We start from the raw sequence: 27,245 nt of genomic DNA on the forward strand, positions 1-27,245 counted from the left end.
GGCACTGCAAAAATGTGGACGGCATTTGAGAAAAGAGCGTTGCTAACGAGGAAACCGCTGAGCAGCAGGCGTGAGGGTAAACGGCGGAGGACAACCATACCTTGCAAACGGCCTAAAAATGCAGGACCTCCATACGGCATGACAGTAAAACGTCAGTAAATTTTTATAGCAACGCGATTACAGTGAAAAAAGACAGCAGTAAGTGGATTAAAGACCATTTGGTCTCAGCGCAGAGCTGTTCACCACAGTAGCGATCAGTCTGGGCGTCACTGGAGCGTTGGGTTGGAGTAGTCAGAGAAGTGTCACCCCCGGTTCCCTCTATGGACTGCCAGGGGTTACAGCAAAGATTTGCAAACTTAAAACATCTGGACTTAATCCTACAATCATTGATTTACTATAGGAAAAAAAAAGATTAGTATGAAGGTTATTGACTGCTGCCAGGTTCCCCAATGGTATGAAAAAGATCCAATTAAACAACAGAACTACAGGAGTTCATATTTGTAGACTCTGCCCACAGACTCCAATCCAATGCAGTCCTCGGTGTTTGCTGATTTTTGTTACTCCCCTTTTTCTCCCAAATAGTGGAATTTGAGGGCATTCAGCAGTTCCACCTTATGATATCGGGATATAGTCCAATGATGTGAGCCATGCTGAACCACAAGTTTTAGGGAAAAAATGAATTAGGAGTGTCTTCCTTCCAACCAAAAATCATTTTTTCTCACTGCATACCTGCATCTGAAGGATTCCTTCATGCTGAAACAATACTTGTTTGCTCCTTGGAGCACCTAAACTGGCACATTTGCTAATTTCCACTCGTGGATGTTGATACTGAATTTAGGAAGCGTGGCTGCACTACAGCCAGGGCTTTAATCTCACTAACTCAAACAACATCAGCGATAACGCAGTGGTACACACTTCAAGGCAGACTGGTAACCCAAGTACCTAACTCGGGTCCTTGGCAGGCTCAGGCTCTGCCGTGCAGCTTCGCTGGTTGTTACCTGAGCTAGCTAGGTTAAAGCCAGAATGGGTTTCTTTAACACGCTGCAGTGACGCCTTCCACTGACAGTATCTAGGTCACCGCAAGGGTCTTGATGTATTTGAATAATGCCATGATTTTGAAGTATTGCAGTGTCACTTTAAGACAAAACACGGTAATCGCGTGTTTTTCAACCAAATTCCTGATTGCTACTGATTTTATTGTGTTAAGAGCAATAAACATATTACCATTTAATAGAGATAAGCAATATGAATATATAAACTCATTATACTGTACAGATATTATACATGCCTGAAAAGTTAAACCTGCCATTCTCATACAGTCCTGATGATTTTACGACAATGTGCCTACATTTTAGCCATTGAAGCTTTGAGAACCAATTTGAATTTATCTATTTCTTGACAATATAACTGTCATTATTAGATACATATTGTACTGAGGAGATCATTATGTGGAAATCTGCTAACTTGCTCTTTCTACTCTTCATTCATTCACATGGGATATTGTTCTTTGTGAGGGTAATTCTTCCCAGCCTTGCATAAATGCACCTTACTGAAGAGCAATATGGAGCATGTAGGGAAACCCATCTCCAAATTTAGCCCTGAAATAATTCCAATTTCTAAACATATTTTTGGTGAAAGTTCAGGCAAATGGAGTTATAAAGCCGTAGCCCACAGCGCCACATACTTGTCACTTGCGTAGAGTCAAAGAAAAGCCTCTGTAGGCAAACTACTGTATGTGGAGCACAGCACGATGCTGCAGAGGGCACAGAGTAGTCCTCCTGCCAAATTTAATTGATAACCTCTTAATCAAGTGTTGTGCAGCAAAACCATTACGGTGCATTGGCTGTTGTTCCCATTTCTGCTTATGCTTTTCATCTGGAGTGGTCGCTAGTTTAAAAACCAGAACAAATTCTAGGAGCAGCAAACAGAAGCTAAATTCCTGTCTTACAACAAGTAGGAAACACAGTTAAGCCTTCTGCTGCATTTTCTTGCTCTGTTCTTTGGGTTTCATTTTGCAAAGTAGCACATTTTCAACAGGAGTGTGAGATAGCTACCCACCAAACCCCTAATGCCTCAGCCTGTAGCCTGGGAGGAGGGTATGGTCCAAGCAGGTAGGAGAGAGAGACATTTGGACTCTCGCCAGGATGAGCTTGGAGAGCGTCTTGCCTTTCCTGGGTATTTGCTCTATCACCTAGATTAGCACATAAAACAAACGACATCAAATGCAACCCCTACAGCCCACAGTGTTAAAAAGAAACCGGTAACCTTGCTCTGTTCCTTCAAAGAGCACTTGCAGACTCCTGAACCCCAGATGTGTGGGCCCAGGATCCCGAGCTGATGGAAACGCCTACGTGCTGGCTATGCAAAGCAAGTCTAATACATCCCTGGTTTGATCTTTCCTGCAACCAGGTCTCTGCTTGGGAGGTGGGAGTTTCCACTCGCCCTTGGGAGGTGTCTAACACTCTCCAGGCTATAAATAGAAAGACGAGGTACCCAACTCTGGGTATTATATTGCACTCTGGCAGCCTGATACCTAATAGCTAGATGTTGTAGCACATTTATAAGCTCCCAGCTTTCACTGGAGCTAGCCTAAAATGCAAACTAGCAATCTTACAATGCAAAGTAGAGTTGGAAACAAAGCCTGGGTAGTTTTTTATCTCAGCATATCTTTACATCCTCTGTTAATTTATGGTGTGTTTACACCGAATGTTCCCTGCTGTTACAGGTTTTGGTCAAAAACCCACTCTAGCACTACAGGTGAAAGCATCCTGCAGATGGTTTCATCCTCCGAGGCCTAAAGCCACATTCTTAAGGAAATCACATTTCTTTCCAAACAGACTTGAACCTTCTTGGTATTCTTCCATGGGGAGGAGGGGAGCTGGAATTAACCAAAGAAAAAATGCTGGATTCAACCATGGGCCACTGCTGAGTTGAGACCAAACTTTTTGTCATTTCCAGGGTCCTTGGAGTGGGTTACTTTGGGTGAATTGTACTTTTATCCCCTTTAGCAAAGGCAGATAAAGAAACCGCTTAGTGCGGTGGTATTAGACGATGTTTCAGCAGCGTGAAGTACGTTTCTAATTGAGTTAGGCCAAGACCATTGAGTTTTCATTTGAAAAGAGCATCTTTTTCCCTAGCTTAGACAAGACTTCTAGTATTTTTTTTTATTTTGGCTTAAAACCTGTATGTATTTTTTCTCAGCACGCGCCTCCTTTGTGTCTCCATTGCCCAGAAACAGAACATCTCGTATGGAAGCTGGATGCGACTGCTGGAGTTACAAAGGCGGTAAGGAACAGCTTGGTTTAGAGAGTACAACAACACAAAGCTTTGAGGAATATGACTGTTAATTAAGATGGAAACAATAAAAGAGCTGTAACGACTTGGTTAGTCCTATGTACTCTGACAGTTAAACTTCTCCAGGTCTCTGATAAGATAGGACTGGTTTTCTTTATCTATTGTTTTTTTAATGTTCAAGGCTACTGAAATGCAAAAGTGCCAGATGGCCATGTAAGCTAAACAATGTGCAAAATCTTTCTTATATTATCACTAAATGCCCCAGGGGGGAGGGGGGGAGAAAGTTTATTTAATCATTAGAAGTCATTTAGCAGCAAATGGCATTTAGCTGTCTTTATCAACTTACAACAAAAGATTGGCTCTGTACCGTTGGGGGGCCTTTTTCTAATATGACAGGGCACATATTTCATTCCCCTTTAAGTCATCTGGCAATATCTTGTGTGTCAGTCTATGTCACTGAACTGTGGTACCGTGCTAGTAAATAGGTTTTTTTCCACGTGCACAAACAAATCACCATGGTCCTATACCAAAATACAGAATCTTCCCCCGGAACACATGAAGCTACTGTGTCAGCAGCAGCTAAATCCCGTTGTTGTTCTGGGGTTTTGTTACAGTTCAGAGGAGAAAGTACTGGAGGGATGAGGAACTGTAGGTTCTGTTTTCCGTACTGTCACTGATCTAATATTTGACCTTCAGCAACTCATTTTACCTCTATCTTCCCTCCCGTCCTCACTTTGTATATAGCGGCCGTAGTCAACAGGGACTCCAGAGACTTTGGGAGATTCATCTCAGCCATCTGAGATGCCACGTTAATGTGATCCTGTGCCTTGGCTAATTAGCTCTGCCCCTCGTCAGGACTACTGCGGCACAGTGCTGTGCTGACACACTTACACTGCTTTTTAGCTTAAGAATGGTCTCAAGGATCTTTTCACAGTATTGCATTACACAGAATAAGTATTGTCTCCACTGCTGCTCTCCTGCAGGTCAGAGAAGCCAGGCCTTTTAGGTTTGCTTAGCCCTGCTCTCACCCTGGGTCATCTGTGGTCCTCCGCGGGGACCTGCCTCCCTCCCCGCTTCCCTCTAAGCAGAAACGAACCGCTGCAATCTTCTTTTGAGGAGGGGGAAGGCTCCTTCTTGCAGGAACCCCTTTAGGCTCAAGCTACCATCTGGTGCCACCGCTTAATTCCCCTTTTCCCAATGCCTTCCCTTTGCATTTCACTCTTGTTCTCAATACCTTTGGTTTTGGAGGATTTCTCTGGTGCCTGTCTCTTTCTCCCTGCAGGCTGAGGGCTTTGCGAGGACGGCATAGAGAAGATGGCTGGAGTGATGCTTGCGTGAAGAACCGCTGCCCGGAGTCTGCGCAGCCATGCCTCCTAGGATACATCTACACCAAGCGGAGCAGCTCATGTTTTTCCTCTGCTGAGGGCAGCAACCGCACAAATGACGGCAAAGGGTATTTAGTGATTGTGCCAGGGAGGCAACGTTGGCGAAATATGCTAGCTGGCAAGATGCTGGTGGGGTTCCAGTATGCTGAAGGACTAACGCTTCACGCTCCCAGTGACCTCTTAGCAGCTCTTTTAGCCCTGCAGTCAGGAGTTAAGTAGATTTTAGAGCCGAAAAGGCCTATCAAATGAGTTTCTTTGGCCTCTTGCAGACGACTATACCGACTTTTAGCCTGTTATCACCATACTAAACCCACTCATAGGCTGCCGGTGCCACGCAGGGGGGGTGGGAGCTGGCACCCCCGTTGCCTTCAGTGCCACGTTGGTCGCTAAACCTCACGGCACACGGGCAGTGAGGTCCAAGCCAGGAGACGCCAGGGCGAGCAAGGCTGCGGGGGCCCCACGCCCGCGGGGGCCCCACGCCCGCCAGCGCTGGGGACTCCGGCAAGGCCTCGACCCTGCCGGTCCCCAGCACCGGGGTCTGCCCTGAAAACGTCCCCGGCCCTTGAACCCTCTGGCCGGGACCCCACGGGCCCGGCCCCGCTCCGAGGAGACCGCTGCGGCCCTGAGGAGAGCTCCGGGCCCGCCAAAGGGCCGCGGCGGAGAGCCTCGGCGCCGTGAGGAGAACCTGAGGGAGACCCGAGAGGCCCCGAGTCGGGCCCCCCGACCCCCGCGGTCGGCGCTGCCCGCCCGACGGGTGCCTGGCGCGGCGGGACGGCCGGTGCCTGGCACGACGCGGGGGCGGTCGGCGGTGCCGCGGCCCTCCCCGGCGGGTCCGGGCCCGTCCCGGTCCCGCCCCGCCCCGGGCGCGGATTGGCGCGGCCGTGCGCGGCCCCTCCCGCCGCCGCGGCTGGGAGCAGGGGGAACCCGCGACCGCGCCGAGAGCCCAGCCTGGCGGTTTCCGCGCCGCTCGCCGCCGCCGGGACGTCCCTTCTTCCCCGCTCCGGGTAGGTTTCTGGCGGCGGGGTGCGGTGCGGCGGGGCCGGGGCGAGGGACGGCGGCTCGGCTCGGTTCGGGGCCGCGGGCCGGGGCGGGCAGGTGGGCGGCGAGCAGGCCCCGCACGCACCGCCCGTTCTCCCGGCCGGCCATGGCGGCTCCGGGGGCCGCCGAGGGGCCGCTGGCCGCTCGCCGGACGGGGCTGCGCGGCGCCGGGCCCCGTGGAAGAGGGCACCGGGCCTCCTCGTTCCCCCAGTGCGGCGAGACGGCCGCCCCTTCTCGGGTTTATTTGATTTGATTTGGTTTGATTCCCGGTGCTCCCCTCAGCGCCGGCACCCTTCTGCAGTGCCGGGGCACCGCGCTGTCGGAGGCGGCCGCCTCCCTGGGAGGGGGGGGTTTATTACGGTTTCCCCGTTGTGCCCCTTCCCCGGCTCCGCTGGCAGCGCTCCCGTGGCCTTCCCGCCTGACAGCGTGAGCCCGCGGCGGCGGTGGGAGGGAGGGACGGAGGGGGGGGGCCCGGGGGAAAAGATCCCTCCGTGGGTGCCGGGTCCCGTCTCCTCCGCACGGCCCGGGTGAGGCGTGGGGGTCGCGGAGCATCTCTCCTTCCCAGCGGTTGCATAACGCGGCCGACCCACGCGTGGCTGCGGGCAGCGCGACGGGGTCGCGGGGGTTGTCCAGAGCTTCCCTGCTTTCTTGCAGGTCGCGGTCTCTTCGCCGTCCCGCAGGCAAGCATGCGGGGTTTTTATTTATTAAAAAACCCAAACAAACAAAAAACCAGCAAACCAAAAAAATCCGTGTGTTTTTCCCCAAATTTTGATCTTCTGAGTACTGTCACTTTCTGATAGTGTTTTTCTGTACGGCTTACCCCGTGCTTCATACATCTATCAGCCTTTTAGGGGGAAGGATTGTGAAGCTCAGTAAACATAAACAGTGATCCGAAAAGAAAGCCTTAATTGTTTTGAGATATTGTAGATAACACTTCTAATAAAGCGTTCACGTGGGGATGGTGTAAGAACCTAAGGAAAGGTTAAAAGTACAATTACAGTGGAAGTGATTTCTTCTCAAAATTACTTCCTCCAAGGCCTTATTTGAAACAATAAGAGTAGCTTTTAATTTCTTCAGTAAACTGAGGTTATTGAGTTGCGCCGTGTGGCTTCCAGTTGGAAAAAATCACCCTGTATCAGCCAGAGAAGTGGGTCTAATGCTTGTCCTGCGAGGTGCTTTGTACAACGCCCAACAGCAGTGTACGTCTCTTTGCTCTGCTTTTAAATAACCGGCTTGGATGGGGCTGTAAAGCACAGCCGCAGCGGCTCAGGGTTCGTTGTGGGCTGTAAAACCCGCCTGCGAAGCTGTGTAAATACTCAAGTGGTTAACCCTGCTGCGCTGCATGCTATCTTGGCTATGCCATAGCTCTCGGTATCCAGTTTTGGTAGCTCGAGATATCCAGGCTAGCTTTGAACCGGCTAAGCGCCCAGCGCAGACTCGAGTCGCGAGTCTTAATGAGTGTTTGCGTAGTGCTTCGTGTTTTCTCGGATGAAAGGTTTTACATAATTGGCCATTATAATTGTCTGTCACCCCTAGAGAAGAGCCAAAAAAAAAAAAAGCGTGGAGGTAGGCAGTTGTTTTGGAAGTCCAAAGTCTAAATCTGTAGATGCCTGTAGGTTGTTAATGTTGTTATTGCTTAATGCGGAGGCAGCAAAATGACTGACTAAAAAAAATAATCTAGTTCTGTTCTCCTTTTGAGCCATTTCATCAGCATCGTCGGGACAAATGACATCCTGCTTACGTTTGAGCTACTTGTTCTTCAGTGCCCAGAAGAATTTCTAATGCGACTCCAGTTGCACCAGCGTTGCATTTTTTTTGTTTGGTTTTTTTTTTTTTTTCCTTGAAATCTTAACTGGAAGCTTTTTACAGTGTTTTGATTCCTTTTTAATAAATGGCTAATCCCTTGCTGCAGGGGATGGGAGTGTTTTGAATGCAGTGTTTTTGGGTCCTGAGGGGAGGGGGAAGGGAGTGCCTTGTATTGCTTTCCAGCAGCCACCCTCCTTCCCTGGGCCTGAGTGAAAGAGCCTTATTGACTGGTTTTGAAGGTAACATGCCCAATTCTCCTCTTACATGCTGAAAACCATAAATTTGCTGTAGCACAGACCCTTTGAGGGAAAGAAATGGAATGTCAAGGAGCCTGGGCTTCATCACGAGCAGCCTGGTAACAAAGGCGGTGTCTGTTAATTGCATTGCGCTTATCAAAATCCCCCCTTCTAATGACAAAGTTCCATTTTAATAGGTGTGAAAAGTTGTGGGATTTGATTTAATACCAGTGTCTTAAAATCGTCTTGCACGCTCCGTATGACTAAGTTGTCCGTTTCGTACTTAATTGGTGAATGAGCAGAGGTTGAGGAGGAAGCTCTGTACATTTCACTTGCACTAAATGCTCTCTCGAATCTTTTCTCCATTTAGGTAAGGATCGTGAAGAAGCATGAATGACTTGTCAAATGCTAAGCTGCAACTAATTTTCTTATAGGCATATAAAACATCTTTCTGTGTCCCTTAAAATTGGAAGCTCGTCTTGTAGTGTGCTGTGGACGTGCACCACGGCATTGGTGAGCTCTCTGCCAGCCTGAATAGCAGCTAGCAGCGAGAGCGTGTGCTCATAGAGACTGGCCTGCAGTTCCCATGCCAGGAAGGGCTGTGGTTTTGGGGCACAGAGGTGCCAAGGTTGATTTCTGGTGCTGTGAAGTTGAATACTGTGTCGTAGATGCACAATGCTGCCTAGGTACTAACTGTCCCTGAGGTTCCAGGTGTTAACACATTCATCATAACGTGTTATTTTCACTTCTTGCTGCCCTGTAGCATAACAAAACAAGCAATTCAATATAATCCTCAAACACCGGTTGCTTTATTACCAGCAGATATGGTATATTTCACTATTCCCATTGCAGGTTTGATACCTGGTTTCAGAGAAGATAGCAGCTTATCTTGTACCCGGTAGTTGAGTCTGTAAGGAAAACATAGGACTGGTCCTAAGCCTATGATTAAAGGTAATGTAGCTTTGGAAGCATGCATGTCTGTCATCCCTGTCTGCTGCTTTTTTTTGGCTTTTGTGGATTATTGGGTCATTGGATGTATTACTAGATGTTCCTATCCATCCATATAAGCTTTTGAAGGAGGTCTTAGTTTAGTGAAAGTTGCTGGTTAGAGATCAACTTCTCAGCTTTGTAAGCTCTGCAGTAAGGAGGGCACAGGAATGCTGCTTTGGTATGTGTGGCTGCTTGGTTTTTATTTGTACCATATTTTACTGGTTTTGTTTCCTAAGCTATTTTGATTCTATTAACTTATTAAAGTAGAATCTGTTAAAGCCAGTGTGACAAACTTTTTTTTTTAATGTCATTTTTTTCCCCACTTGTATGAATCGGGATAACTGTTTATAGTGCAGATTCTGGGTATAGTTGTTGGATTTTTATTTGGAATTTGTGTTGATTCCCCAAATAATGTTTCCTTTTTGTCTTGTTGTGGAAGGGGAGTATCTACTGTATCATTTGCTAATCCTGCTGTTGTGGTCTCATGTCTAGAGCATAACTTGAGATGTATTTACCACTGTAGGCATGGTGGATGGTTTTAATCTAGCTATTTTGGGTATCAAACACAGAGAAATCACAGCAGGACTGGCTGGTATAGGTATGGGGTGGGCTTGTGCAACTCACATTAATGGTACTCACTTGGACAGCCAGTTCAGGGTAAAAGCTAGGTGTCTGCAGTGTCATTGCAATGGGTATCAGAGGCAGATAGATTAAGTATATCTCAGGTATGCCTAAACATGTTGCAGTTGCATGTCTTGCTGCAGTACAGAGGTAATATGAATGTTTACATAGATCACCTTCCTACACATTGGAGGTTGAACTACCTCTTTTGTAGTGAGTTGCTGCTGGGCAGCCACATGACTACATAATGCTGTTTTGAGAGTAAAAATACACTACAGAGGGATGCATAAATGGCTGTTAAGAAAATGTCTGTCAGCTTTTAAAAAAAAAAATTATTCAGAAATGGCTGACTGGTATCTTGGGGTGCAGAAAATAGTGCTCTTTTCCATGTGATTAAAAAAAAAAAAGCTGCTTTAGAAGCTGCTATGTTTGCAGTTCATAGCAAAGTAATGGCATTTAGGTAGCACAGAGGCTGAATTTCTGCCAGTTAAAATCTTGCTGTCCTAATGTGCCATTCTGTACAGTGCTTGGAAGCTAATATACAATGTTCTTCTGCCTTGCAGCAAAACAACTAGTGATTAAAAATTCAGCAGATGTTGTGGTTCACTTAACTACTTGTTCTTGCATCATTCAGGTCATATCACACAATTAATGTTGCTAATGTTCAATCTAGCTTTTTTTTGTTCTAAGAATGGAAATTATCTGAACTACCATGGGATTTACGGAACTGTTTTGGCAGGAACTGGGCTATGCAAAGTAAATTATTCAGAACTGTTTTCATTCTTCCCTTAACTTGGAGAATCTCTTTTTGATTTCTCAAATATTACTTGTTCGTGCCAGACAGGGCTTTCATTTCTGCAGCTTTTCTCACTTTAAAAATCGAAGTGTTTTCTTTTGATTGCTTTGAGATAAATGAGACTCCCTAGTTGAGAAGGGGGGGGGGGCAGGGAAGAGCACAATAGGTGTAAGTGCTTGCTTTCTTACTTAAACTCAGTATTTCATTTGGCCATAGAAATATTTTTGTATGAGAATCCTCGTTTTGTTTTGGGCAGGGTTTCTACTGCTTTCAGTATATCTACTTTTAATTTGCACAATTTTCATTAATAGTATTCAATCAAGTGTGTCATTTACTTGACTTTTAAATTAGAGTTAAACTTTACTTTCCCTTCCCTATGTTCCTTTAATTATGTAAGTTTTGGGTTCTTTTTGTAGCACACACAGGTTCTAGAAACCTTTCCTGGGCTACCTGGAGCTACAAAGCAGTGTTTGTGTAGTGAGAGTTGTAGCTTGTTTTCACTTCTTTCACCACTTTTCTGTTTGGAAGCTGGTGCCCGTACTGCACAAGAAGCAGCCTATCCTTCCTCTTCACAATCAGTGCAGTAACTGTGCTTTTGGTTGACCTCCCTGCACCTTCTCAAGACTTATCTGCGGATGCTCGCAGTAGGAGAGTGAATGGTCCTAGGTGGGTGCCCCCTCAACTGGATGCATGCGTTGACATACATCTTTATGGATCACGCTTCTTCTATAAGCACAATATAAATATCAAGGTTAAGGCAGGCAAACAACTGAGAAAAGCTGCTGGGTCTTTCAGTGTCTTTGAGAGTAACTTGCTATACTGGGGCAGCTCTTGGCTCGAGTGCTTCAGAGAAACTAAATTCAGAATGTGGAACGCAGGTGGAGTATTTTGGTCAAGGGCACATGTGAGGTTCAGCCATTGCTCAGCGCATTGCTGCAGGTAGCTTGAGAATTGCAGGGCTTGGGAGAAGACTGTATCTTTTTAAGCATGAAGTTAGTGTTAAATCAGTAATAGGAATGGAAAGGGTGGATTTGTGCATTACAGTATGCAATACACAATGTATGATGTATATGCCTGTAAACTAGGGTTTGGAGAAGTAATGGGCAAAAACTGGAGACTTTCAGTTTATGCACATTGTTTGAACTTGCAATTTGGATGACTTTTTGTAATCTTGTCAATTAGCACATCAAGAGGATGTATTTTTAGTCAAGGCAGACATTTTTCTGTGGAAAAACCTGCTTGGACTATTAACACTAATGTATTTTGAGAGAACTTGTTTCAGCTAAATTGTCGGCAGATAGTCGATAGGTTTGAAAAATGAAGTCTTAAATGTGTACCCCTCCCCCAGCCTCGTTAGTGTCCTATTTAGAATGATGGAAAAGAAGGATTCGGATTGGGTTTTGCATATTCCTGATACCCTGTATGCATGTATCCAATATGCTGTATTTGCAGAATTGATAATTCAGGATAATATGTTTAATCTCTGATTGCAAAAAATAACTTCACACACAGCTAGTTCCATCTGCTGGAAAAATAAGAGCGAGACTAACTTCATCACTTACTTGGGACCTGCTTTTTGCTGTGCTAATTACTATGTATGAACTTTGGAAATTTGCATAATTTTTTGGCAAACCTAAGCAGCAGCCATTTAATTTGGGATTTTATTAACTTTAAACATCCCTAGCAACTCCTAAGCTACTTCTAGTTAATTTTGTTGTTTTTGTCTTTTACAAGCTTTGATTTAGTAAGCTGCAGTAACATTTTTTTTTTCCACCTTGAAATGACTTTATATATATAAACAGGAGCTTGCTGCCATTTCCAGTAACTTTCAACCTGCAATCTAACAGAAAATTCCTTCTGTCATTCAAATAAAAAAAGTGTTGAAATTGACTTCTGGTAAAATGAATGCTAAAACAGGAAAGTTAGAAGAAGTTAGCTTTTGGTTGCTCTTCTGCAGTGTGAGAAGAGCACTTGAAATATTTTAAGTGTAGATGGTTTTCAGAAAGTAACCTTGGGGAAACTGGGGCATGTCAAGTCTGGTCCTAGTTCTGCTAAAAGCTGGTCTCATGATGTGAATTCATAAGCTCCAAAGAGTTTGGATATAAAATCATCATTGCAGATAGCTGCTAAATGTTCTCCCTTACTAAAAGGCTGGGTTTTGACACATTTTCAGCTTCTTGAGGTGTCTAGCAATGTCTTTTCCACTTGGTTTGCTTTTGTTCTTGTGACCTCCTCCTTTTACTGATTTTGCTGGTTGGCAGTCAGTGAAGGCGTATAATCTGTAAAATATTGTAATAGTTGGAATTTTACAGTAAAAAAAATACTGTCTGCTTTATTGGAATGCTGTTATTTACTGGATAATTTTCTTTTGGATGCAATAGACTGGATTAATTTTAAAATCTGAACTGTTCTTTCTGCGTTACAGTCTTAGCCCGCTTTCTGTCTCTGTACCATCAGAAACTTCCTATCTTGGTATGTGCAATTGCAGTCCTGTGTCTTTGTCCCTCTTTCCCCCTCCCTCTTATTCCGTTGATCACTTAAGAATGCAGTTTCTTCCTTGGGATGAACAGGGTTATATTGCTAGGCTCTTTAATTCCTCTCTAATTGGCAGAAAGCCAAGCATAAAATCTTGTTCATAAGTCACTCTAGAGATTTCTTTGTACATGCTATTATTTTCTTTGCATGCTAACATCACTGAAAAGATTCCCCCCCCCCCCCCCCCAAGTCTAGACCAGGCATAATTATGTTCATGTGTATGTGTAGGCTTGGGTGTTGCCACTCTGTAGCCCAGCAAGCAATTTGAAGTGTTTGGGCAGTTAAAGACCAAAATTTCTTGTAGCATCAAAGGCAGCAGCTATCCCTCTGCATCTAGGTAGGTGAAATAATTTTCTGTTGTATCTAAACTTCAAAGACTAACTCATGGCTTGTGCCTGTGGTTTGGCTTTCTGCAATGTGTCATACTGGAGGCTATATTTTAAAGAAGAGTTTGGACATTGAGTTCAAACAGGACTTGCTGTGTATCGAGTGATAGAAGCTAGTGTTGAATTGGGGTTTGTGTTCACCAGCTCACGTGCTTCCAGAGGCAACCCAGTTCCCTTTTGATTTATAAAGCTCTTCATTGAGGTTTTTGTTCTGAACTTTGCCTTACCTAAGTCTTTATTGCAAAGCATAAAAAGCCTTTCCACCACGAAGCCTCCACTGTGGGAGTGTGGAACTGCGGTCTTAATGTATTTATGTTTTCAAACCTTTTGTGCTTCTGCCTGTCCTGACTCCTGAGGTTGAGAGAAGCTCTCTGTAAACATATATGCAAAACTGCCCCTTATTCTCCTGCCGTTAGGCTGCTCTTGGTTTGGTATCGTGCTGCCTGTCACTCTGACTGCGATGTTCTCATTCATTTGCCTGCCTGACTGCCTGCACATGTCCCCGTCCTGGGGAGAGGAGGGCTGTCCCTGCACAGGATGTTTGCACCCTGGGCAATCCACTGCTGAACAGTCAGGGCGTGCAAGGCATGGTAGCTTGAGACGAATGTCAGGAACTTGGTACGTGAACTCTAAAAAAAAAACCAAAAAACTTTAAGGAACGCCTGTCCTCTGGAAATGGGTTTCTAGACCTCGATTTAACCATCAGTTCACCAGAGCTTGCTATTGAGTGTGGGACAGACTGTTGGTTTCTTGCCTTTTTTTTTTTTCCCTTTTAATTTCCTTTCTAAAGAGGGATAGCACTCTACTGTCTTTTTTTAAATGAGGTAACTTTATATTGATAAACACATGAATGAAGTGATGCAGAGTGCTTGTTTATGCGTCTGAAATCTAAGTAAATCTGCTACCACTTCTGAGATTTGGGCTGTGGGAGGATTACTGATAGCAATGAATCCATCTTCCATGGTGTTGGAAAAAATCCCTGTGTTTCTCTTAGAATGCTTATGGATTTTTTTAGATGCAGTAGGACTGCAGATGTAGTCATCTTAAAATGTATAATAACTTGCTTTGAATAGGTCTTGCAGCAGAAGCAGTTGGAGACATCACTTTGGTACAAGTTACTGAGAATTCTCTTTTAATGCAGCTTTATAGCCTGTGCTGCAAACGGGAGCTCAGAGCAGTTTGAGTCACGCTCCCTCCACGGATGGTGCATGGGATGCCACCAACAGTGGACTAAACCAGTTTTCCTAATGATTGCTTTGTTAGGCTTTAACAGTTTATGGGATTGTTAAAATGGTGTCCGCTGATGTGTCAGCTGTAGGGTTTAGGGTAAATTGTAGGGTAAATAGTAGTAGTTTGCATACCTTTGTAGCAAATGTTTCTGCAGCATTCTGCATACTCTTCTCACCGTAAAAGTTTGGGTTTTTTTTTTTTTTTTCCCCTTTTTTCCTCTTTTGGATCAGTAGATGAAGCCAGCAAGGAAAGGGTTGTGTATGGATTTTGTGAAGTTAACACAGCTTCATCCCTGGCCTCACTGAATCCAAGGAAGTGAATGCACCGGAGTGTCCTGCAGGGTTGGCCCAGTCGTCTTTGGGAAAACATTTTTAAGAGGTTGGGAAGAACTTAACTTGGAAAAAAGTCAAGGAACTTAATCTGAGTGTAAAATTGCAGCATCCGTAATGGAGCTATACAGAGCAAGTTCATTGATGTTGCTAGTTCCATTAATAATGGTTGTAAGGTTTTTTTTTTTTAAAATGCCTTTTTTTAGGGCTGGAGGAATCCCCCCTCGCCCCCAGCCCTCCTCCCTTGTGTTACTTGGGTCACAGCAGACCAGCAAGGAATTATTTTTCATCAGGTGGCTGTCCAGGCTGAACGAAGGTAGTTAAGGACTGAGGAGTCTGTCAGGTTGCTTTCCACATGAAGAAGCCCAGAGATCTTGGGGGGGGGGGGGGGGGGGGGGGGGAAGGTAAATGTAGAAGTTGGTGATCACAGATAGAGAAACTTTACTGGGGTGTACGTGAAGCAGAGGCTGTTGGGAGAAGGCATGTCTTTAATTAGACCAACTGGTATCGCTGGGGTGGAGGGGAGGATGAGTGAGGATGAGTGAGCTTTTGAGCATGAATAAATGTCAACATGTATTTTATCAGAATTGCAGTTTGGAAGCAGGGATGTACTGTGAGTTGCCCTTTGGCTTTGGGGTGTCTGGGGCCTTTCTGCGTCTTCCATACATTAGCCGCAGTTATGGAAGGAGCTGTGTATATACCACTTTACAAACATAAAGCACAACTCTTTAAGGGAAGGTAGGGTGCAAATTGTTAAGGTAAAATGAGCCAGCGTTTTCAGGCTGGAGTCAGTAAAGCTAGACAGAGTGCCAGCAAGTGATACCTGTGTCCTGAGTTTAATATATTCACTTAACAGTGGTCGTGCCCAGGAGGATTGGAGGATTAGTGAGAGATGCTTTAACTGAAAGCTAGTAGGAACAGCAGTGCTTTTTTCCTCTGAAAAGTGGTGTGCTTTTACTGGGATAGCTAAATGCAGGCATGTTAAGCTTAATATATGCGTGTGTGGGTACCTGAGAAAACATCCCATTAAGTAAACCAGTAACTTTCTTCTCGGGAAATGCTGAGAATATCACCTTCGCTGCCAGTCAGGGCCAAGCCAGGCTTGTTAGCAGCTTGTAAGTGACAGCCCTACTTTGCTTTGTAGGTATTTTAAGTGATGAGGGCAGCAGAGCTAGAGATAGAGGTGATAACGTCTGTGCTGTGTGGGTTTTTTCTTTGTTTTTTTTTTTTTTTTTTTTTTCTTTTTGGGGGGGGGGAGGAGGAGGAGATGGGACTAATTGCATACCTTCCAATTCCAGTTACTTCATTACTGGATAATCATTGGAGCAGCCCTGCAATCTGTTCTGATAGCAGATAAGTGGCATGGCTTGCAGCACTTTAATCTAAACAAAACTTAAGTGCTTTTTCCTTTTTCCCTGGAGTGAAACTGTAATTTCATTATGTGAATGTTAGCCAGGACAAAGTTGTTTTTGCAGCTGTCATGATGCTTCTCTGGGCTTTGTGCATGTTAGAGGTGTGTCCCCAGTGTATGTAGCAAAAATATCCTAAAATACTGCATTCCCTTACCTGGCAGCTTCAGCTGAAGGCTCTCCAAGTAGTTTGCCAGGTGAAGATCTGTTTAGCTTTGACGTTAGAAGTCTCAAAGGGTTTAGATATAAACCAATGAACGTTTAGATTATATTTCCTTCCCATAGTGATACGTGTTAATTAGTTTCTCTGTCTGCATTAGGCCCTGAATAGTCAAGTAAAACAGCCTGAGCATCCTCTGCTACCAAGCTTGCTGCTTCAGAATATGAGTCCCTGTGGTGAGAGTGGTCACGTTGATGAGGCTGTAGCAGAATTGTGTCGTTTCGGTTCCCCAGTGTAGAAGTGGCGTTGTATGCAACCTGTATGATGCAAAAGAGAATTATTGGGCAGAGCTTCGGAGAGGGTTTTTGTCTTTCTTTGAAATGGGATAAAAGTGCATTCGTGCATCAGGCTGAATCCTGACAAAATACCTTCTTGGAACTGATGTTGATCATGATAATGATTTTTGAGGTACTGGCTTAAGGCCGTGAGAGCGCCGCAGACGAGAGCCTGGATTTTGCATAGTGTAGTACTCGGCAAAGCTTAAACTCTTGTCAGGCTGACTTTTTCTGGACTGCCATAGAACTGTTAAATCTGATCTATTCCTAAAAAGACAGCTGACTGTGCAGTCTGAGCTACATACAATTCTTTGTCTCTGCTTTTGACTTGAATGGAAAAGTAGTTTGTTTTCGCATTAAATGGAACTCAACTGCCGCTGCCCCAAAGGGGGTCTGTTCTTGCAAGCTCTGCTTGGACTCCAGGCAGAGTGCTTTTGGCTCTCGCTGCTTTTTGCTGTAAGCAGGGTAACTCAAGTCAGGGTGATGGGAGGATGGTAACCCACTAAGGCAGATACTTGTTGACAGGTAAAATGTCTTGGGGAAAGAAAATACAATATGCTTTTTTAATGTTGATAGTTTTTGTAAATTTGGGCTTGGTTGTAACTGTGCTGATGGGGTTGATCATGTAGAGTGACTCAGTATGGATCCAACTGCAGTATTAAGCTCTGGGAATAACTTAAGGTGAAGTGATGGTGAATTTCAAAGAATTAAGTACAAGGCCCCTTAGCTGGATCTTGCATTTATAGAGTGGCTTTCAGAGGGAAAGACCCAAACATGCTTTGCAGACTGGCCTGTGCATCGTGTCCTGGAATGGATCCATTCTTTGATAAGAACAATATGGGTTCTTCTAATGAGATGAACTGCATCACCTTTTTTTTAAGGAGGTATTTATTTATTTGTATAGGGGGAAAATTTTTTTTTTTTCCTGTGAAAATCTGTAGCCGATCAGATTCCTGCATCTGTTTTTATCCACTGATACAGCAGGGACAGGAGGCTGGCAGGCTGGATTGGGTATTGCCTAAGTAAAAACTAGGTTCAAGCCTGGAGTGTTATCTGGCAGCAGGGCTGCCTGAACCCCAGCCCGCTGGGCAAGTTGACCCAGCATGTTCTTTGCCACAGTTTCCTCGGGAGAAGGTTGTAGGCCATGTGAGTCTTGTGTGGTAACCCGGGTGCCCAGCTGCCTTTTAAAAAGAGGTCAGGGACCTTGCTTTTGTAGGGAAAAGAAGCTAAAGGATGCGCTGCGATAACTTTCTCTCATGCTGGCCAACCTGCTCTGAGGGTAATATAGGTGGAAAGGGACTCACCTATGGACAGGAGGTTTGGCTGGGTAGTGAGGAAGGGTCTACAAAGCACAGCTCCTTCCTGTGAGTGGGTGAAGGTCCTCCACCTGTATGCTTATAATGAGGGTAAACACCATTGCTTCGAGCAAGAGCTTGGCATCTTTTGTGCTGAGGTGGACTGCTGGCTGGTGAAATGGTGTCTCTCACAGATGTCTCAAACCCACAGTGCTGGATTCTGCTTTGCTGTTGAACGGTTGTGTGCAGTTGTGTTCCCTTTCTCTAGTAAAAAAGTTAATTCTGCGTCTCAAAATGGTCTGTTTGCCTACCCAGCGCTGCGCTTAGTATTTCTGGCACTGCCCTTGGGTCTGTGCAAGTTGACAAGGCTCTTGTGACCATTTGGATGGTGAGTCGCCTTCCCCATGCTCCGCTTTTCTTGAAGTTTGCTAACGAAGCTTCCACGGCAGCCACCCAGCCTTGGCTCTTCTCCGGCCTTTGTTTACCTCTGAATGGTTGAAGTGTGCCTCGGTACTTCCTTCCTCTCTTTCTTGTGTTTGGCTTGGGGGTTTGGTCGCTCCTCTGAAGCAATGTATGGTTGCTTGCATCAACACATGTGACTGGGAGGGTAGGTGATGAGTGTCCACAGGTTTTTGCATTTGTCTGTTCATGAGCTGGGATGGGTGCACTGGGGCTACTCGTGTGCTTCAATATCCACTATTTAGTTATGATCCATCTTGACTGCAGAAAATCAATTGGAGGCAAATTATCCAGTACTGGAGACTTTTCTGGGGGAAAAGTTTAATGAGTACCTGAAGGGCTGCAGTCCTGTAGATTGTGTGTGGTGTCATGTAGCTGTGAGCAAGTTTTCCTTCTTACAGAAGCTGGATTGATTCGGATAGCATCTGATCTTTATGCGAGGGAGGGGAAAACGCTGTCCAACTTTAATGTGAATTTACTAGGTAGTTAATAAGAAAGATCTCTGCCCTGAGTAACTTGTTCAGCCTATGTTATGTTGCAGGAGCACCATGGAGATGAAGCCTGCTGGCTTTATTTTCCTCTGAAATCCATTTGGTTTAAAGTTGCCTTCAGAATCTCAGCCTGCATGGTACTTCAGACTTGCAACTGGGTAACCTGCCAGGTGTTTAAGGACTGAGGCTGGGGCAAAGCCTGGATGCTTTGGTGGCTGAGCGGTGACATTGGCATGTGGAACTTGTCATTCAGGTGTCTTCATGCTGAGAGCAGTGTGCCTCCTGCCTGTCTCTTCTTCCCTTTATAATTTGCAATTTGTATTTAAAAGTAGAGGGATTTAAATTTTGTTTTCTCTGCAGTTGTGGTCTATAGGCGCAATTAGCTATCGTGATGTTTGGCACGGGAACTGCCTATGCTGGCTGGTTGCGTAAGCGAGCAGGGAGCAAGTGAAGGTATTTGCACCAGTCATTTAGAAACTGGTGTAATTCAGGCCTGAATCAAGTTCAGGCTCAAACAGGTTGTGGAATTTATTTATACAACACCACTGGGGTGTGTGGCATTGCAGAGACAAATAAACAATGGTTCCCAGCCCCGAGGCATGTGTTCAGTATTAGATAATGAGGCATGGGGTAATTATAGTCAGGGACCTGGGAGGAGGGGTTAGGAGAGGGTGAGGGTTACATCCGTGTAGAGAGCATGAAATGTTCCTTGTTGCGCCTGCAGCTTGTTAATGGCACTGTTAAGAAATTGTGGGTGCGTCTGAGGTTATAGGAAGGATGGAGGTCAGCTTTGCAGAAGGAAATATTGAGTGAGTTACAAGAGACGCGTGGATTAATAAGAGAAAGCGGAAGGAGGTGAACTGAAACCAGTCGAGTATATGGGGAGTGGCTGGGTTTACACGGAGGCTGAACATGCAAAAGCAGTGGTACTCAAGGGTCTTGAGGAATTTGGGTGTTAAAGCAGTGACTGGGAATCCACGCCCAGACCTCTAAACACGTGTGCATGAAGAGAATGGAGGAACATGTAAAGAAAGGCGTCCGCCGTGAGAGCTACTGAGAGCTTTGTGTTCTCTTTGCTGTCCTTGCAGCCTGGGCTCCCATGATGCCAAAGCAGCTTCTGCCCTGCCACCCAGTGGGACTTCTCCTTGTGGCAGGGCCGCTGCCTTTGACTGTAGTTGCTGAACTTGAACTCTTTTTGGGGTGTACTCAGTCAGTTGGCACTGAAGACCTGCTCGAACTGGTGGTGCTCCACATGTCAGCAATGCATTGATTGTTGTTCCCGCATGCCCTTTGCACTGGGCAAACTGGATCTTTCGGGTTTTAAGAGCTGGATAGTAGTTGTAACACCATTACCGTGTCACTAATTTCCTTTTTCCTTCCCTTTTGCTCTTCAGAAATGCCATTCTCATGAGTGTGCAAGGAACCCACAGAACTGTAATGTCTAACCCTACATGGAATAGCAACTCTTTGAAGGTACCACCCTTTTTTAACTACATGGCTTTGTTACAGGTTGGGTTAATGATGCACTGATCTTTGCTTCAAAACTTGAAATTGAAGAACCATGTCTTATGTAATGCTATCTCTTCCAAAGAGGTAACAGTGCTGTGACGCTCTGGTATGATTTCCAGAAAAACTGTGTGCAACCCAGCACTTGTTCCGGGGTGCCAAGGGGCCATCCCTGTTTCTCTGTGAACAATCTCTTTAGGCAGGTCTGGTGTTGCCTTAGGAACAGATGGTGGTTTCTATTCAGAGAGCTGAACTAAGCTTTCTTCATACTTGATGGCCATCCTTGGAAACATATTGCCCTTCTTTTTAGTGACGCATGATGGCTTGCCTGTTTGTCTTCAACTTAATGACCTTCTGGATCGTCTTTCTTGACGAGAGGCTTCTAGCCCTATTTATGAAGAATATAATGATAAAGTGCAGTTACACTTTAACATTTAGATGTAAATGTCTTAGCTGTTTGTGCTGCATTAACCAGCTCTCAGGCGTTGGCTTGCTCTGCTGTCTGATCCTGCAGTGATGCCATAATACTGAATTTTGGACTGCCCTGTACGTTACCATGGCAACAGACTGATGTCACAGACTCAAGGACATGACTTCAGTGTATGATCATGCAGAGGCACAATCAGATTTGTGAAGGAGAAAGCTGACTAATGCACATCTCAAAAGCAAACAAGGGGAATGCAGGTTACAGCTGACCAAGCAAGGTGCTTCAGTATGAAAATTCCCCTCTTAGGCAGAGGAGGGGCTGATCATGTCTTTAAGACAGGAACAGTCGTCTTGATGAGCTTCTCTTTACCGTGGATAAGCAGACATCTTGCAGGTATCCTATATCTTTTAAACAGGTGGTGTTCTGGGGTGGGGAACCTTGCTCTGTGGTTTCAGAGCTTTGAAAGGGCACTTTTTTGTTTTAATTTTAAAGAACTTCTCAGTGGTGTTGCAAGCACACTGAGAACACTTCGACTTGCTTAATGTTGTTCAAAGAGTTTAATTGGTTTTCCAAAGCTTTTATTTTATCCATAACATTGGAAGGTGAAAGGGGAACTCTGCATCTGCATTATGGTCACATTTTCCTATATCCTATTAGCAGATTCCAAGATTGTTTAATGTGATCTCCACCCATTTCATTTGGCTGCAACCTTTGCTCCCATGAAAACAAGGCTGATTGTTCTGAATTGCTGTGTGTATGTGCTTTGGCACAGCATGAAGGTACCTATAATAACACAACCATTGTCTGGAAAAAAAAGCAGTTTGCAGTAATAACTACAAATAAAAGGGTGCAGTACTGGGGCAAGACAGATAATGGTCGTTTTCCCACCCATTATGTACAGCAGATTCTCAACATGGTCACCCCTCGGCATGACAGGGATGTGGGCTTTAGTGTAGTATGTGAATATTGGGAATAAGGGACTGAAATATTTGCATGTTGTTCCAAGTTTCTCCTTCCTGGACGCGGTTCCATTGCTCATATCTACGGATGGGGAGACTGAATGACTTTTGCACAATGCGGTATTTTATTTGCATGCTGTGAGCAGTTTAACAAGTGTGTGTGCTAAATGAAGCATTCCCACTTTCAGTTAGCAGCTGACGCACCCTTAAAATAAAAAAAGTGCCTTTAGGTTGAACAGTGGGGTTTTGAGGGGTGACATTGTGCTGTGTGTTTGAGCGGATGGTTGGTCGTGCCAAGCCTGAATGTTAACTTGAAATGCTGTGGGATTCAGCAAACAACCAACTAAAACTCCTTCATGCTGAAGTAATTTTGCTCATCTCTACACTTTGTGGAATAAAAGCTGTTATAGTGCAAGATTTGGGAGCAACGTAATTGTTTTAAATGTTCAGTGTCACGAATTGAGGATATTTAACAGAAACTGGCATTTCTTATAGCAGTTTTGTTGCCTCCCAGGACAGGAAGCTGTGGAGTGTTAAAAAAAGAGGCAGGGAAGGAGTTTTAACAGCCCTCTCTCTAAATCAGGATGCTTGAATTCGGTGCCTGGCCTTGAGCTAAAAGGACTGGAAGCTCTGCAAGATTCAGTGATTCATGCTGCTCTGCAGCGAACAAGAAGATAATAGTGATGGACTATCAAATAGGCAGCCTTGCTAAAAAGAGAGGCTTTGTGATACGGTAAAGGGGAAGGAAGTCTGGAGAACTTAGAAAAGGAACAAATGTTTTTGGAGGTGGGGAAAAACTTAAGTATCCATGTAGTTTGCTCTTGCAGTGGAGCCAGCAGAAGGAACTTGATACCAAACAAAAGTAGGCACACCCAGTATTTAGCACAGGGATCCTGGAAAGCTGCTCTTCAGTGCTGCGATGCCTTTCTGTTTGACAAATACCTTGTACAGTCACATCTCGCAGAGGCAGAAGTGGATAATACAAACACCTGTGAGTTTGTGCAAAGGTGTGTGTGAGAATTTGGAGGTGTTTGATGCTTCTCTAACAACAATAAAAAAAAATTTAATAGATGTATAAAACGATACTCAAAGCAGGAAGCCAAGAGGGCTGCCGTTCCCTGAGAAGGAAATAATGACAGAAGATGCATTAAAAAAGAGGGAGAGGTTGCTTGTAGGGTGTGTTTATGGACTGTGATGACTGGAAATGTGATAAAACAGATTGCCACTTGTACTTTGATACACAGGATCAGCAATGATTTTTCAAGTTGTTGAAACTTGCATTCAAAAAAATATATATATATTTTTGCTCTAATAGGTTAATCCACTGTAATTGACTGTGAAATAAACCTGGGGGAATTTTCCCATCTGCATGTGATGCACAGCCTCTTTGCTGTCTACTTGGCAACTGTACCTTCAGATAATTAAAAGCTGTTTTTTAAATCCATTCTTCTTTCAACTCTTATTTTTTTGCACCTTGGTACTTCTCTGTGAGCCATCAGTCACTCTTCTGGCTAAGGTGTAAAAACCAAGATAATGTGCTTTTAGGAAAGGAAAACTGGAGATGAATCTTTTTACTTTTTAAAAAAAACAAACCACAAATACCGCAAAACTAGGTGAACGCGTGAGGCTTTTTAACATGCTGCTGCATTTCTAAAGATAATTTAACTTTCCCAGTCCAGTATGGAAAAACTCTAAGTTCACTTTGACTTTTTAAGATCTCATGCCACTTGCCCCTCTAAAATCAATAACCAAACCTCCATGGCTGCCTTTGCTTAGGAAGCAGTTGTAATTACCCAGAAATTACAGGAGTTGTTCAGCACAGGGATCCTCTGGTTTCAGCACATAGTTTCATCGCTGTGTAGTGTTTTGAGAGGCCGAAGGGTGGGATGCAGCTACAATGAGTTTCCAGATTCCTAACAGTGTGAGGGACTGTTTTTAATAGTGATGATAAAAACAGTTATTCCCAGTTGGAGGTTAGTCAGTGGTACAATTATCAGAGCTATGAAATAGTGCAGGGATGGCTCAGAATGGAAAAACTAAGGCTTGAAACTCACTTTCTTGAGGGAGCTGTTTGAAACTATTTCCTGCAAGGTCATAGAGAATTAGTACGAGATGTTAAATGGTGAGAGATCAAGCTGATGAGGCTTGGTGATTACTTCAGTAATTTAGTTTTCAGGCTAGCAAGCTTCAGCTGGCTTTTGGGAGAGGGATTTGGTAGCAATTTGTTGACGAAAGCCAGTGTGGTGAGTAGGAGCTCTGGAGCTGGCATGTTTGATTTGTAAGGTTATGGTCTTCTGCTCTATGGTGTGCTCACACCAGCTGCTCCACTGGGGAGCCTGAAAATGTGCTGAGTATTTTTACAGTAAAGTAACAATCCCCAACTCAAAATCTGGTTCACTTAAACCATCCTTTTTAAAACACAGTTGTGGGTATCTTATTTTCTGCTTAGTGTCTTGGTGATTTGGTGGTTCTTATTCATATTTGCTGTTTTGCCCAAGAGGAGGAAACCCTAAAAAAAAAAAATAAATATCGATTGTACTGGAGGGGAGTAGTAGGGAATACTGACTTAGATAGCAATACATGTATTTTTTCCTTTTCTGTCTTGCTTATAAAGCTATTTTTGCAATACTAAGTCTAAAAGTCTTCTGAAACAAACCAGAATCTGATGTTTTCAGGTGAACTTTTCTAAAAGTTCATACTTCTAAAATGGTTGTTAACCTGGAAAGAATTGCACCACAGTTATTTCTGGTGTCCTGTTGTAGGTCTGTGTTACTGAATTTTGAAGATGAGACATGAAAGGGGAAAGATTTGCAGCAAAAATTCTCACAGTTAACAAGGCACTTGAGTGTGCAGAAGCTATCCTTTACTGAAATTTAGATGCTATTTTTGGGGCCTTTCTTTTCTTCTTTAAAAAATGAATTATGGTAGAATTTGTGCTATGCTTGGAATTTCTGAAAATTTGTGTTAGTTGCTAGGCATATCAACTACAAAGCTCTGAAAATATAAAACTATTTTTTAATTCAAGTAACTCTTGAGTTATTAATGGAAAAAAATCTTCAAAAATGTAGCCAAAAAAAGATTAAAGATCCACAGAATTGGTAGGTTTCAAAATTAGCTTAGATTTTAAACAGTCTTTTAAAACAGTCATGCAAAAAGATACTGTATTTAATGCTGGTCTCTACTGCAGTTTACTTGCCAAACCCCCAAGTTTATCTGTAGCTGAGTTAGTTCAGCAGAAGATGTTGTGTGTATATTCTTCTTTTAAGCATCTGTATAAAACCAAGCAGATACTTTGGCTGAGAAGTATTTTTAGTGTGTAGCCTTGCCTGCCTTCTGTCTCCATCTTAAGCAATTTAGCCATAGTGTGTCACTAGTCACACGCCAGTGCTTTTGAGTGTTCCAAAGTCCCTCTGGTCTCTTTGAGCAGGTTCTGTGGTTTGCAAGCTGCAAAGCAGTTTAGTGGTGAGAAACGTCCTCTGCATCCAGATGCTGTTTCCTGGATCATTCACCTGCATTTGTGTGGCCCTAGCTCCGCTCACTGATGCACTGTTTCTTCCCTGTGCCTGCTCCTGCTGAGCTTGGACGAGCTTTGCCGTGTGATGGCTGCAAGTGCCTAGTTTCGTATGACAGATAACTAGGGGGTCTGCTTTGATTGCGGCGTTGCCAAGTGCTGTTGTGAGTCTCATCTGCATTGCTATGTTAGTCCTTCTGTCACTGGTTTGGATTACATCTTTATTTTGCTGGCTTTGACACCCTGCTGTCCCGTTTCCTTGCCATGCACGTGTATGACTTCATGCTGCAGGCCTAGAGCTGCTGGAGAGACGCTAGCACAATGCACGACGGTAGGCAAAAAATACGCTGCTGGATTGAAATGATGGGGCCTCATCCTGCCTGTAGTGAGCAAATGTCTCCGGCACCATGACAGATTAATCTTCTAATGAAGAGTGAAGATTGGCAGCCTTTGATGTGCAGCCTAATTGAAAATGTATGATTCTTGTGTGTGGTGTCAGTTAAACAGCACCAGCACTTAACAGCAGAGTCAGAATAACTTTAATTTCTTTAGATTTTGTTGAAAAGTTGTGTGGTGAGTTAGCCTTGGCCAACAGCCAAACTCCCACCCAGCTGCTCGCTTGCTCCCCCTGCCTAGCAGCACTGGGGAGACTAGGCTTAGAGAGCTTAAAGGTCGAGGTGAAGTCAGGGAGATTACTGATTACTGTTGTGGACAACACAAGAAAAAATAATTTATTGCTAGTTAAAATAGATTTGAGTAGTGAGAAACAAAGGTAAGCATTAAACCACCACCTTTCCTCTCCCATTTTGCTGCAGGGGATTACCTGCCGTGCCACAGAGCACCTCCTCTCTATCCTTCTCTGACCTTGGTGAGTTTTTTCCCCCTCCTCTCTCTCTCAGGTATTTTTTGCCGTTTCTTAAATATGTTTCTGCAGCGGTGCCAGTTGCTTGGCTGATGGGCTCAGCTGTGTCCTGTGGTGGGTCATGGTGGAGCCAGCTGGAAAGGGCCTGGGGCAGCCATGACCTCCTCCTGCAGAGGCCATGTTACAACCTGACACTAATTAGTGATTTTTTTTTTTTTTTTTTTTTTTTTGTCTTAGATTGTAGCCTGTTCTTTGGGAGCTTTTTGTTTTGTTTTATAAGATACCACTGGAAAGACCAGTGAATCCAAAGCTTGTTGAGAGGGTGTGGGTGGTGGTGTGTCTTGTTTGTGGGTGAGTGGGTTGTTTTTAGATGCTCCTAATGAATCTGTTCTGTTGGAAGTTTTCTGTCCTCAGCAGATGTAATGATGCACTTTGTTACAAAATGTTCTGTGAAAAATAGTTTGAGCTTCCTTTTTACATGAAATTTGTCCTGAAGTTGTGTATACTTAGTCTAACTGTTTTCTTAAGTTTGCAGAACAGAATTTTTTTGTAAACTGCTGATGTATAAATTTCAAATTTCAGAGTTCAGCATTTTTATGTTATCCTCGCAAGATGAAAGATGGTTTTCTCTGAAAGCATGAAGTTGGGACATCAGCAGTGTCCTAGTTTAAACAAAAATTTGAAAGGATTTAAGATTTCATGACAAGTCATGAGACATGGATGCAAGAAATTGTGGAAGATGCTAGTATGTGAAAACAGGGTGGATTCAGGAGTATGATAGAAAAATTTGGGCATTTTGAATTACAGAAATACTTGCAACTGATGGCCCAGTTACTTCCTAAACTTTTTTTTTTTGAGTACTGTTATATTTAGTGTTTGTGTTGCTGAGCAAGGCTTCTGGTTGTTGAATTTGTGTTTGGAGACCCTCAGGAAAAATTTGAATGCTTTAGAGACGCCTAGTGAATGTTGCAACCTCTCAACTCTGCAATGGATTGGTGGAATGAATCCATGTGGACAAAATTAGGTTTTTCTGCTTTGAGTCTTGGATTTTTTGGTGCCTGGGTTTTGTTGGGAAGGTATCCACAGTGGTATAGGACAGAGAATTCCACAGTATAACCTTTTGGTTAAAGGGTAAGATGCCACAAAAATAAACAAAAATTAATTGCCCGTTATTCTGCTAAACTA

General features: G+C 44.2%; 1 protein-coding gene across 7 annotated transcripts in view; it reads left to right on the plus strand.

Moving 5' to 3' along the window:
• Positions 1–5,572: 5,572 nt before the first annotated feature.
• Positions 5,573–27,245, plus strand: part of FBXO34 (F-box protein 34) — a 40,277-nt gene continuing 18,604 nt past the window's right edge. For 4 of the 7 annotated variants that reach the window (XR_005933788.1, XM_041128174.1, XM_041128165.1 and 1 more), the window contains exons 1-2: positions 5,573–5,683; positions 20,190–20,268. The gene's annotated coding sequence lies outside the window, so the exon portion shown is untranslated. Of the gene's footprint in view, positions 5,684–20,189; positions 20,269–20,827; positions 21,122–27,245 lie in introns of those variants that run through there. The other 3 variants (XM_041128169.1, XM_041128172.1, XM_041128170.1) reach the window with 3 other exon arrangements.

Source organism: Aquila chrysaetos, chromosome 2 (genome assembly GCF_900496995.4).
Source record: "Aquila chrysaetos chrysaetos chromosome 2, bAquChr1.4, whole genome shotgun sequence".
In the NCBI taxonomy this organism is placed as follows: Eukaryota; Metazoa; Chordata; class Aves; order Accipitriformes; family Accipitridae; genus Aquila; species Aquila chrysaetos.